We start from the raw sequence: 14368 nt of genomic DNA on the forward strand, positions 1-14368 counted from the left end.
GAATTCAAGAAAGAAGTAGTCCGTGGATTCGGAGCCTGCGCGTGGTCGTGTCAGGAAGTTCTACTGGTGGGTAGCATTAGGAAGTCGAGCGGGGAGCTTGTAGTCCTTTTGTACGAACTTCAATTCTTTCATAGTGAATTCAGGTTAGCCTTGAGGATCGGTGGGTCAAATCCTCCCCAGGTTTTTACCGTGTGGTTTCCTGGGTGATCATATCTTGTGTTATTTATTTTTCGCTGCTTTATATCTTGATATGATTGTTTAGATTGTTTTAACCTAGAATTGCTTAATTTGACTAAGTAACAACTTGGCTAATTAATCTAGGCTACGCAATCTGTGTGTTTAAGGGGTCTAAATTCCTAACAGGAATAAATAAGACACTAGCTCCAATGGGTCTTGGGCTTTTATACCAACTCTTGACAAGTCCAAATTTACCATAAATTATATTTAATACCACTAAATAAATATAATTGCAGTTTAGGCCTTATTAATAAATTATATCCTAAGACTTTATTGTACATGCAACCCCTTCATAAAATATTTGTAATAATACAAAGTCATAAATATAGACTACTACTTTGTAGATTACTACATTTTAATCCTTTAGTATCCGGTTTAATCATTTTAAGTTTTTCATCATATATTTATGAAATCCAATTTCATAAATATATACTTTAGTAACTCCTTACTAAAGTGATTAGGCCTAACTCTTTGAATAATTGAACCCATTAAACTTATCTTAAGGGAATACTTTATATCTCTATTAAGAGACTATGAATTCCATCTTGAAAATATATGTTCCATCAATACTAAATGTGGCTGCCCAACATACTAAGGTTTTGACCGTTACTTTAGATCTTACTTTTGATATATCAAAGCAATCTACACTTCACAATCACGTCCATTATTCTCTCAGGATTAAGAGTTTATGTAAATAGAAGTCATGAGATTTATTATTCATTTGATAGTCGTTAGAAGAATAATAAATCTCACAGCGGTCCAGTTCAATATGTCTTAACTCTTAAAACATATTAACACATCAATTAGAAGTCTTCACTTCCATGATCAAGACAAAACATCTTAGTTAATATGTTATAGTCTTCACAGATGAAATGCCCAATTTCGTCACCAACTATGAACTAAAATTTTGAGTTTACAAAGAACTTGTGACTTATATCTTCTATGGCTAAATTACATAAATCACATATTATGCATCTCATGGACCATATGATAATGTTTGAATATTCATGTTACCATTATTTCATATAATAATAAAACAAATTTATTAATCACAACATTTAGTCATATATAATGTCATACATAGCATCATACAATAGGATTTAAGGGTATTAATCCTAACAGAAGAGAGATACAAGGGTTGGATCTCACAGCCTCCATTGTTGGTTCATAGTGGCGTGGGGTAAACATCTCGTCTTGGCCTCGAGCCTTGCATTCTATGCGGAGGATGTTTATTTCATGGTACTACATGATTGAACTTTCTAGTTTATAGTGGTGTGGGTAAGCACCTTGTCTTGGCCTTGAGCCTTGCGTTTCATGCGGAGGGTGTTTTGCATCATGGTTCTACAAAATTAAACCTTGATAGGCCAAAAAGATATTGACCCCTTGTGATGAATTAATTGATTAATTAGCCAACTTTATTAATTATTTAAATTAACATGTAAACGCGTGGTAGTACAAACAAATCACCAATAACTAAATATGTAGTGGAAAATAAATTGACATGGTGATTTGTTTACAAATGGGGAAAACCTACTCGACAAAAACCCCACTAGGTTATTTTAAGGTCACCACTTCCGAGAACCCACTATTATCACAACAAACGGTTACAAGTAAAGGAATCCTAGTACCTTATACCAACCTATATTTAAACCCTTACCCCAATACCCAATTGGACTTGTTCTATAGTGATAATCTCTCCTTATAATGCACGGCTCCCAGTACGTGACTAACTAATTGCATGGATCCCAGTACGTGACTAACCAATTGCTTGAACAAACTTTGCTCAACACTTGTGCAACTTGTATCTCCTTTGACGGCCCTTAAAATAATCCTTTTATATGTTTAAGGTTGTGAGAAAAGAAAACCCAAACATACAATTACGGATTGGATGAAAAAAAGTCCTAAAAAACTGAACTTCATAAACCTCGACAGATAACCTATCTGTCGAGCTGCTATCAAGCCACAGGCTGGAACAGCTCTTCAAGGCTTGATATATACTAGCTATCGAGCTTTAATGAACAACACTTTTTGTACTTGAATCTTGGACAGATTTGCATGAATTTAACACTTGAACTTGAAACAAGGTTTCTTGAAGTATCAAACACATCCTAAATCTACCCAATTACAAGTAAAGTGCGTTTTGTCAAAAAATTAGCCAATTACTTAAAATAGTGACATATGTTCCTAACATGTGAAACACATATGTCCTAACAATCTCCCCCTTTGACAATCCATCACAAAACCACAACAAACAAATGAGATATGAAAGAAGTCATAAATCACTCAACTCATATTCACTTGTTGAATACAATAAAATCTATCATAATACAAACTCTTGAAAAACTTTGCAAGAAGAAAATTTATAGCAAGTAGACTTTGACAACTTGTATTTTTGAAACACTTTAAACAAAACTCATTAAGGCATCTTTATGTAAAATAGAAATAATAGATTGCATACAAGATATAAAGATATAATAAAATCTATCATAACACAAACTCTTGAAAAATTTTGCAAGAAGAAAGTTTATGGTAAGTAGACTTTGACAACTTGTATTTTTGAAACACTTTAAATAAAACTCATCAAGGCATTTTTGTGTGAAACAGAAATAATAGATTGCATAAAAGATATAAAGAAGCATGTGCATAAAGAGAGAAAAGAAACAACACATGTAAGGATAGGTGAAAAAATATACATCAATATAAAAGGAATATAAGTAAAATGTATGTCTAAATGGTCACAAGACCCATGTACAAGATATAAATATTAGGATTAGTGCCCTTAAATCCTATTGTATGATGTTATGTATGATATTAAGTTTAACATTGTGTATGACATTATGTATGACTTAATATTGTGTTTAATGAATTTGTTTTATTATTATCTGAAATAATGGTAACATGAATATTAGGACATTATCATTTGGTCCATGAGATGCATAGTATGTGATTTATGTGAAAAGTCACAGAAGATATAAATCACAAGTTCTTTATAAACTCAGAATTATAGTTTGTAGTTGGTGATGAAATTGGACATTTCATCTGCGAAGACTATAACATATCAACCACGATGATTTGTCTTGATCATGGAAGTGGAGACTTCTGGTTGATATGTTAATATGTTTTAAGAGTTAAGACGTATTAAACTGGACCGCTGTGAGATTTATTATTTTCCTAATGACTGTCATATGAATAATAAATCTCACGACTTGTATTTCCATAAACTTTTAATCCTAAGAGAATAATGGACTTGATCATGAGGTATAGGCTGCTTTGATATATCAGGAGTGAGATCTATAGTAATAGTCAAAATTTCAGTATGTTGGGCAGCCACATTTAGTGTTGATGGAACATGTATTCTCAAGATGGAATTTATAGTCTCTTAACGGAGATATAAAGTATTCCCTTAAGATAAGTTTAATGAGTTTGTTATTCAGAGAGTTAGGCCTAACCACTTTAGTAAGACTAAAGTATATATTTATGGAATTAGATTTCATAAATATATGATGAATAACTTAAAAGGATTAAACCGGGTACTTAAAGATTAAAATATAGTAATTTACAAAGTGGCAGTCTACATTAATGACTTTATATTACTACGAATATTTTATGAAGGGGTTGCATGTATAATAAAGTTTTGGAATATAATTTATAGATAAGGCCTAGAGTGCAACTATATTTATATAGTGGTATTAAATATAGTTAATAGTAACTTTAAACTTGTCAAGAGTTGACAGAAAAGCCCAAAACCCATTGGAGCTAATGTCTTATTGGTCCCTTTTGGTCCCACTCTAAGCCACACACTTAAGCCCAATTGGAAAGGCCCAAAAGGCCAGCCCAATTAGATAATTGGTTAGATACAAAGGGAAAAACGTACAGAATTTTCTGAGTAAGAAAAACAACATTGTAATGGTGTAGAAGTGAGTGTATGTCACTCTCTAATCATCCTTTTGTAACCAATTGAGAGTCCACACTTCTTGGGCGTTAGTGAAATTGGAGTGAAGATTAAAAGTATTCCTAAGTGCTTCAATATTTGTTTTTGAAATTCACCGCTTCAAGGTACGCTCACTTGTTCTCTAATTCTGAAATTTACTTAATGCATGTTATCAACTTCGAATGATGTAGATCCGTTAATTTTCCACTGCGTACATACTTATTTCCATCAAATGGTATCAGAGCGGTCATCAATTTCGAATTGTATAACATGTTTTGTGAATTTTGGAATTAGAATTTATAGTTTCATGTTTTTTGAAGATTATGCATTTAATTTTCTGCATGATTGATGAAACTATGATTTGATAAAAACTGATATTGATGTTATGATGTTGTTTAAATTTGAATTTAAGTATGTTAAATTGACATTTAAGACTTTAGCATCAATAAATTTCAGTTTTGATATCATTCTCTGACCATCATGTTCGTTTGAAAGTTGTTTGTTCAAGAAAACACTAAGAAAACTGCCTCAGAAAATTTCTAGAAATCTAAGTTTCGCAATTTTCGATTGATCGAAAATCACTTTCGATCGATCGAGTGAGACAGTGATCAGACTTTTTAAATAGATTGATTTTCGATTGCTATTCGATTGATCGAATCTGTTTTTCAATCAATCGAGAGGCAATCGAGTATCAATCGAACAAGTTAGAAGGTCAAGTTCGAATTTTTTTAATTTTTTCGATCAATTGAGAGGCACATTCGATCGATTGAAAGAAATAAAATTAGAAATTTTTCTAAGTGTTTTTACATGTAAAAGTACCAAGACTATGTGTAAGTAGATTATGCATGTTTTATAATTAAAAACTTTTTATTTAAAACATCTAGTGGGAGAGAGATACAAAGGTTGCATCTCACGGCCTCCATTGTCGGTTTAAAGTAGTGTGATTAAGCACCTCGCCTTGGCGTATATGCCTTGCTCCCTTCAGAGGGTGTTTGATTCATGGTACTACAAGTTAAACTTCTTAAAGATAGATGAAATGTGTTTTAACATTGAGAACGACCATGCTTCCGTGGAGTTACTTGGTGATTCACATTGATTCTAGGCAATGGTGTACACTAGACTAAGTGTAATGTTAACCTCCCTTCGGAGTTATGTCATTATTACTTAGAGGCAGAAGGGAAAACGACAAATTATTTTTGTTTGGTAAGAGTTATCATGATAGCATTAATAATGAGAATGTTTCTCGCCTAATCATAGTGATTGATATGACCTCGCTTCTGAGGAATATTAATTGCGGGATTGGGTTGTCGTTGCATATATTATATTATGGTTTTATTAAGGTTTCATACTATATGTTTATATGCTAAATAGATAATGTCTAATTTATTGATTATATTCATGTTTATTGTTTTCAGATTTAGAACATGGCATCATTTAGCCCACTTGTTACTATTCTTAATCAAAACAAACTGATTGGATCCAACTATATTGACTGGAAAAGAAATTTGGACATAATTCTTACTGTTGAAGAGCATAAGTATGTTCTTACTAAACCATGTCCCAAATTTCATTCATTAGATGCTCCTCCTGAGGAAAAACAATGATATGATCGTTGGCAGAAATCTAATGAGATGGCCAAGTGCTACATCCTAGCATCTATCTCAAATGTTCTACGGCATCAAATGCAAGATGTAGAACTAGCTTCAGACATTATGCTAAGTCTGATGTCTGAAGGAGATATTTGGTGAGCAAGGCCGTTCTGCAAGGCAAGAGACCATAAGGCAAATTTTTAATACTGAAATGGCTGAAAGTTGAAAGTTCAAAATGGGTATGAAACACCCTTGAACGTTTAGACCCCAAATAATAAAATTACCAATTCAAGCTTTATATCAAACAATTAATGTGCAGAACATGATAACAAGCTCATAACAGAATCGATAAACAATCTAAGCCAAATATAAACACATCCACAGCAGTAAATATAAGGTAAAGATAAAGGAAAGGAAGATGCAAACACACGGATAACACACGATGTGTTATCGAAGAGGAAACCAAAGTCCTCGGCGTAAAACCTCTCCGCCGCCTTCCAAGCGGTCAAATAATCCATTAAAGAATGTAGTTGGGATACATGAACAGCAAAAGACCCTCCAAGCCTAATCTACCCAAGTACCTAAGCCCTCCAAGCTTCTTGCTCCAACGAGGTTACGCCGAACCTATTTCTTCTTTAGCTTGCCGGATTGTGCTACTTGACCATAGCATCAACCAATGTATATTGGTTCCTTTCCAAACTGCTTCCCAAAGCACCAAATGGACCTTCTCACAGACGTGGGTGTGGTGTGATAAGGGTTTGGTAAATGACCTCTCAAGGGTATGACATTGGAGAGGAAGAGAGTAGAGGAATTTGTAGAGTCTCTTTAGATGAAGATTGGGGATGACTCAATCTTGGTTTTCTCTAGGGTTTTCTCTCACAAAATTCTCTCTGGAAGCTCTCACAATATGATGGGTATAAGAGTGTATATATAGTAGGGTGAGAAGGGAATGCAAAACGTCAGTTTTTTCCAAACAGGGCAAGTTGGCGACTTGATCTCGCGGCTTGACCAAGTTGCGAATTCAAGTCACGACGTAACGGCCTGGCCAGACTGGAACTTTTGTCCTGTAACGTGACAGTTGGCGCGACCCTTCAGCTACCCAGTGTGCCTCTCACGTGCCTGCCTTTCGCGGCTTGCCAGTCGCGATCCACCCGCGAGCCTTAGCCGCGAGACTCTGTTTTTCTTGCACACTCTTGAGCTTTTCTTTACATTTTCTCACACACTACCCTTACAATTTTTCCACCTAAATACAGGGTTGCTAAGTACTAAATTATAAGCAAATTGGTCACGGAATAAAGCCAATTAAATGGTTGATTAAATTCAACCTTACAATCTCCCCTTTTGGCTATTCCGTGATAAAACCCTACAACAGACTCTAGACTTAAACGTGAGTTGGGAACAGGTGGAAAACTCACTCACACCTAACTCTAGATTATGTAAGGCTCTTGAACATATGAATAAGTAACTCCTGAAACACAATAACATAGCAATATCATTGTATGCAGAAAAACTTAATATACATATAGAGCAAAATAAGCATGATCAAGCAAAAATGAACATAGGCATAAAAGCAATAATTCATGGCAAGATCAACACCAGTAGTCACTTAAGCAAAAGTGATTACAATGTTCATTCACACAAGGAATGAACATCCGGATATGCAAAAATGATAAACTCAATTTAAGAGAATCATTTGCAAGTCCAACACTCAACCAATGCATACAACCAAATATGCATCTAGGAACAATCCTACAAGGGCACAAGAGTGCTGTACTTAAGGTAATGCAAAGCATTAACAAGTACCAAAACACAAAGCACAAAGGCTGCATATGCAAAGTTTTTGCACATACATGGCATAAACCATACAAGCCTACAAACTAGTGCATAAGAACAAGTAACAACCCTCAAAGCTTACAAAAGCATCAATGGGTACAAACCACAAACAAACAATGCTTAAAGCTGAATAACATCATACTATATAAGTAAACACCAAAGATTCACAAGTGTATCAAACTTAAAGCACAAATATTTAAAACATACTAAAAACCAGTGTATCAGACTTAAAGAAGACACATATTTGAACTCCCCCTCAAAAAGAGCATTCCAAAAGTTCTCCCCCTTTTTGACCGGAATGGCCAAAGGGTCAGTGATCCTGGCTGGTATGAATGCTGTCAAACTTGGCAGAGAGTACATCTAACTGGTCCTGCATTGCTGTCATCCTCTCTGTCTGTTGATTCTGAACATCACGGATTGTATCAAGTCTCTCCAGGATGATCTGAAGGGTATCAGGAGGAACAGGTGATGAGGTAGAAGGTCTGCTCCTCTTGACTCTTACTCTAGGAGTGGAAACTGGTCCTGCCCCTTCTGCTTCAGTCTCCATAGGATCACCTTCTTCATGGACACCCTCTTCTTCTTTACTTGGAAGACGACTCTGTATCCGTACTAGAGTAAATTTGTTGATGGCTGATAGAGGAGGCATGGGACTGATATCTTGTGGGATTACAACACCCTTTTCTTTGAAAATTCTCATGAGAAGACTTGGAAACACCAGCTTGGGCCTCGAGGTGGTTTTAGTTTCATCCATTATAGTGTCAAAAATGTGGGAACTGATGTCAATAAAGGTGTTTTCCTTAAGATCCATAAGAAAGATGGCTCTGGCATTCGTCAATGTAGTCATCTTCCTTATAGGGTACAGATTGTACACCATTATTGTTGTTAAACACCTCATGTCTTTAGAAAAGTCAGAAGTGTTGAGACATCTCCTTTCTAAAACTCCACCAATCTTTTTCTGGACAGTTTCTAGAGAGACCATTCTGTCCTTGTAGTTCGTAAATTCATAATCTTCTAACCCCTCCTGTCCTAAAACTTTATCAATATCATGAGCATCCAAGGTAAACTCCTTTTTCCTCACCCAACAACTCAACTCTTCCTCCTTTATCATAACATTGGCATAGAATTCTCTGATTAGTAGTTCACACACTAAAGGTAAGTCACCCAGAAGTTTCTCCCAGCCTCTTCCTTCAAAGCATTGTAGAATGAATGTATCCCTCAAGTCATGCAAATCCATAAATCTCTCCTGGATAATTGTTCCTTTTATGAAGGAATCTCTATATCTCTCGAAACGTTTGACTGATCTAAACATGTTGCTGTCCATTTTCAATCTTTTATCAGCCTTCTTAGCAAGAGTCTTCTTCTTAGAGGATGTGGAAGCCATCTGTAAACATTCAGAAAAGTCCACAACAAGGGCACAACACAATATGTGGCAATATACTCAAATTAGTAACCATGTAGTTATAAGGAAGAACAGAGTATTGAGCAAAAACACAAACTAAGAATAGTTGATAACAGAGAAATAAGACATAACATAGTAATCACAGATTAACCAAGTTCAGTCTGTAAAGATGAAATTTTTATACAGACAGATGAAAGCAACTGTCACTGAAACTTAACCAAAAGAACATGAAATGTGCAAGATAATCCCTAGAGGCAGGGTCACACTCAAGATGTGTAAATACACACACAGAACAGATTGAACCACATAAACATAAGGTCATACACATGGCAAACACAAATTTCATTTAGGGAAACATCACAGAGAAACCAACAACCATATACCCAATGGGTATACCCATTCAAATATCAAATTTCAAGCATGAAAACCCATGAATGAGAAGGTGAAAACATGAAAACCCATAATGGAGTAAACCCAAGAAACTAGGCATTACCAAGAGAGAACAAACCAAACCATCAAAACAACATTTTTAAGCATAAATGATCAGAATACCCAAATAGCAATCCGAACAGTAAAACACATAGATTCAAGAATATTTTACATAAAACATGAAAATGGAGTGAAGAACAAGAAAACTCATACCTTTTTCTTGAAGATTTATGCAGAAATGAAGGATTTTTCAGTGATAATCGAAAGCTTTGAGAGAGAGAGTGAAGAAGACAATGAACAGTCGCTGAAAATCGAGGGAAAATTGAAAAACAATTTTAAAAACTGTCTTCAAAAACGCAAAACACGCGTTTTTCGCGACTTAACCAAGTCGCCAGTAAGTCGCCAGGGCAAGCCGCGAAACATTGTGAAGGTAAGATTCTAGAAAAATCTTCTAAGTGTTTTTCGCGACTGGAAGGTTTAGTCGCGAAGGAGTCTCGAGCTGAGCCGCGAAAATCTCTGAGTAACCCTCGCGATTGTACAATCCACCCGCGAACAAGCCGCCAAAATGAGCCGCGAAAAGAGCAAAACTCAAATTTTTCAAAAATTCTAAGTCATTTTCGCGACTAGAGTACTAACTCGCCAGTAAGTCGCGAAAATCTCTGATTGAGCTCGCGACTGGGGCTTGCGACTGTGTCAACCTGCGACATAGTCGCCAAAACAGGGCAACACAATTTTTGAAAACAATTTTGCATTTTTGTAAGAACAAAGTACTTTCCAAAAACAAAACAAAACACTCAAAAATCTTTTTGTGTTTGACCAACAGAGATTGAGCGTGTGAAAACACATTTAATCAAGTACAATCACACAAATGAATATGGCATTCGTTGAACATAGAATTGTGTCTTATGTGTGGATATCAAAAATGAGATGGTCCTTAGTCCAATGTGAAGCTTCAATGATCAATTCAATCAAGGTATACACAACTAGCACTAGATCATGTGACCAATCTCAATTATAGAAGCATGCATATATGACCTCCCACAAGAACTTGATAACAACTCTTTGAAGCTTTTCATTTGGCTCCATATACAACATATCATTTGCCATTTTTGAGCAAGGAAACTCTCATAGAGAGATAGATGCCTGAAATTTTTGATATTTCAATTTATGAGATAGCCTTTGGCTTTTTGAGCATCATACATTTCATTATGGTCGCTTTCCCTTTTTCCTAGTCAAATACTAGTATGTGTGACAGACTTTCACAGCTCTATATCTCTTTTCATTTTGAGATTTACATTTAGAGAGCTCTTTTAAAGCATAAAAATAAAGAGTGGGAAGATATATAGGCATGAGTCTATGCATGTCTCAAGATCAACAAAACCATTCACTAATCATTCATGACAAGGTTGAAGATCTATTTACAACAATCACATAGATTTCAGAATTTCTTCTACAATGATATGAGTGCATGAGAGACAAGCTAAGCTCGGTAAATGCACAAAGCCATTAGTACAAAAGTACAAGGCTAAACTTGCTTTGAGACAAAACTCACCAAAGTGATCAAACTTTTTGGATTTTCAAATTTTTATGAGTTTTTGGATTTTTGACACAAAAGCAGTAGAAGAATGATCAAAAACAGGAAGAATGAAAAAGAATTTTGAACACAAACAAACCACAAATTAAACCAATACTCAAAAACATAGCTCAAATAACCAATCATATCCACAAAGCATAGGCAGAATTGATGCATGGATATGTTATAATGCTTATGCATGAGTACCCTTTGTCACCCACACGTCACGTGCGTTTGGGGTGATATCCTTGACGGATCGGGTACGAGAGTTAGGACTTTCAAACCTCCTGTTAAAGCTCTCCAAGAAAGTGGTGAAGGCACCGATCATCTTCATCACGTCCGTCATTCCTGGATCATTGTTTTGACTTCTTGGTTTCTCACCACCCCAAGACCTCTTGTCATTCCTTCTTCCTCGTGACCGAGGTGCGCTTGCATTAATGTCTGCCCTCAGCTTTTGACAGTTGGGTCCAGTATGCCCTCGTAGTCCGCAATAGTGACACACATACTCAGTTCTAGGACCCCATTGTGGTCTTGAGAGAGATCTTGCTCCGGTTTCGTGTTTGCCCATAGATTGATTTCGGGGCTTATTCACCATCCGTTGCTCACTCACATTCTTCTTCTCAGCCTTAACATTCTCAGGGATGGTTTCTTCTACAGTAGGCTCTATGGCCTTCACAAATTTCACTTCTTTGGTAGCTTTGGCTGATGAGCTACTTCCTCCGGTATACCCCAATCCGGACTTATCTGAAAAATGTTTTTGAGACGAGATAACATCTTCCAGCTTTTTGGAGGAGACCTTTTTAATCTTGGCTTGCACTTGCACCATTTCTTGCTCAAGGAATCTTACTTTGGTGTAAGCTTCCGATAACTCTCCATTTAGTGTCTCAATCTCACATTTAGCCTCTTTATATCTAGCCAGTAGACTTTTGTAGTCCTTTTCAGCCATTTTCATCTTCTTTACCGCTGTCTTTGCAACCCTTGCATACTCACCTGATTTTTCAAGAAGTAAAGTATAATTCTCTTGAATACTCAAAGTACCTTCATCCTCTTCAGCTTCAGATTCTTCAACAACTTCAATAGATTCCAAATCAGAATGTTCACCAAGCGCTTTCACAAGTGTATCCAAGTCATCTGAGGATTCCACATGAGCAATGGTCATGAATGCGGAGAAATTTCCTTCTCCATCACAGCTCTCGTCAGAATCAGAATTGGATGAATCCGAATCACTTAAAGTAGTGGCATACACCTTTCCCTTCGATTTCAAGTAGTTTGGACATTCCTTTTTAAAATGCCCATGCCCATTACATTCAAAACATGTAATTCCTTGTGAGGATTGGGAATCTTTGCCATCTTTTCTTCGGAAGTCTTTCTTCTCTTTTTCAGCACTTTGGAATCTTCTTTTGTCACCAAATTTTCCACTATTCTTGAGCTTTAGGAATTTTCGAAAGTTCTTTACAAGATACGCCACATCTTCATCTACTGTATCCTCTTCTGAAGATTCATGAGACACTATCCTCTCATCAATTGTCTTAAGAGCAAGGGATTTGCTCTTCTTCACTGAAGGAAGAGACAACTCATATGTTTGTAGAGAACCAACCAGCTCCTGATCCTTGATTTCATCAAGATCTTTGCTCTCTTCAATGGCTGTAACTTTAGCATGAAAACTTTCTAGTAGTGACCGAAGGATCTTCCTTACAACTTTAGACTCCTCCGTCTTTTCCCCCAAATTAAATTTGCCAATGACCACCTCGTTTAGCTTACTATAAAAAGAGTCAAAGGACTCATCCTCATCCATCTTTAGCTGCTCAAAGCGAGTGGTCAGCATCTGAAGTTTGGTGTCTTTCACCTTCTTGGTTCCTTCATATGTCGTCTCCAAAATCTCCCATGCTTCCTTAGCAACAGTAATATGAGAAATCCTGTGAAATTCTTCTGGAGAGATACCACAGAACATGGCATTCAATGCTTTACTGTTTGCATTAGCTGCCGCAAGAGTTGCCTTATCCCAAGTGGATTTGGCATCCACTGGCTTTGTCCAACCTATGTCAACTGCATCCCATACAGCCTCATACATAGAACACAAAAACGCCCTCATTCGGACTTTTCAAAAAGCATAGTTATTACCATCAAAAAATGGTGGAGTAGTGAGAGATTGAGACCTATCCATCTCAACAAGGGGTCAAGGATCACACTTAGGTATTAACACCACAACAAGTGTACCCGCTCTGATACCAATTGAAAGTTCAATATGGGTATGAAACACCCTTGAACGTTTAGACCCCCAGATACAAAAATACCAATACAAGCTTTATATCAAACAATTCATGTGCGGAATATGATAACAAGCTTATAATAGAATTGATAAAACAATCTATGCCAAATATAAACACATCCACAACAGTAAATATAAGGCAAAGATAAAGGAAAGAGAGATGCAAACACACGGACAACACACGATGTGTTATTGAAGAGGAAACCGAAGTCCTCGGCTTAAAACCTCTCTGCCGCCCTCCAAGCGGTGATAAAATCCACTAAAGAATATAGTTGGGATACATGAATAGCAGAAGACCCTCCAAGCCTAATCTACCCAAGTACCTAAGCCCTCCAAGCTTCTTGCTCCAACGACGTTACGCCGAACCTATTTCTTCTTTAGCTTGCCGGATTCCGCTACTTGACCATAGCATCAACCAATGTATATTGGTTCCTTTCCAAACTGCTTTCCTAAGCACCAAATGGACCTTCTCACAGACGTGGGTGTGGTGAGATAAGGGTTTGGTAAATGACCTCTCAAGGGTATGACAATGGAAAGGAAGAGGGTAGAGGAATTTGTAGAGTCTCTTTAGATGAAGATTGGGGATGAGGCAATCTTGTTTTTCTCTAGGGTTTTCTCTCACAAAATTCTCTCTGGAAGCTCTCTCAATATGATGGGTATAAGGGTGTATATATAGTAGGGTGAGAAGGAAATGCAAAACGTCAGTTTTTGCCAAACAAGGCAAGTTGGCGACTTGATCTCGCGGCTTGACCAAGTTGCGAATTCAAGTCGCGACGTAACGGCCTGGCCAGACTAGAACTTTTGTCCTGTAGCGTGACAGCTGGCGCGACCCTTTAGCTTCCCAGTGTGCCTCTCACATGCCAACATTTCGCAGCTTGCCAGTCGCGATCCACCCGCGAGCCCTAGCCGCGAGCCTCTGTTTTTCTTACACACTCTTGAGCTTTTCTTCACATCTTCTCACACACTACCCTTACAATTTTTCCACCTAAATACAGGGTTGCTAAGTGCTAAATTACAAGCAAATTGGTCACAGAATAAAGCCAATTAAATGGTTGATTAAATTCAACCTTACAAAGAGGCTAGGGTTTCAAAAAGAAAATCTTATGAA

The sequence above is a fragment of the Quercus suber genome, unplaced genomic scaffold (genome assembly GCF_002906115.3).
Source record: "Quercus suber isolate HL8 unplaced genomic scaffold, Cork oak 2.0 scaffold_322, whole genome shotgun sequence".
NCBI lineage: Eukaryota > Viridiplantae > Streptophyta > Magnoliopsida > Fagales > Fagaceae > Quercus > Quercus suber.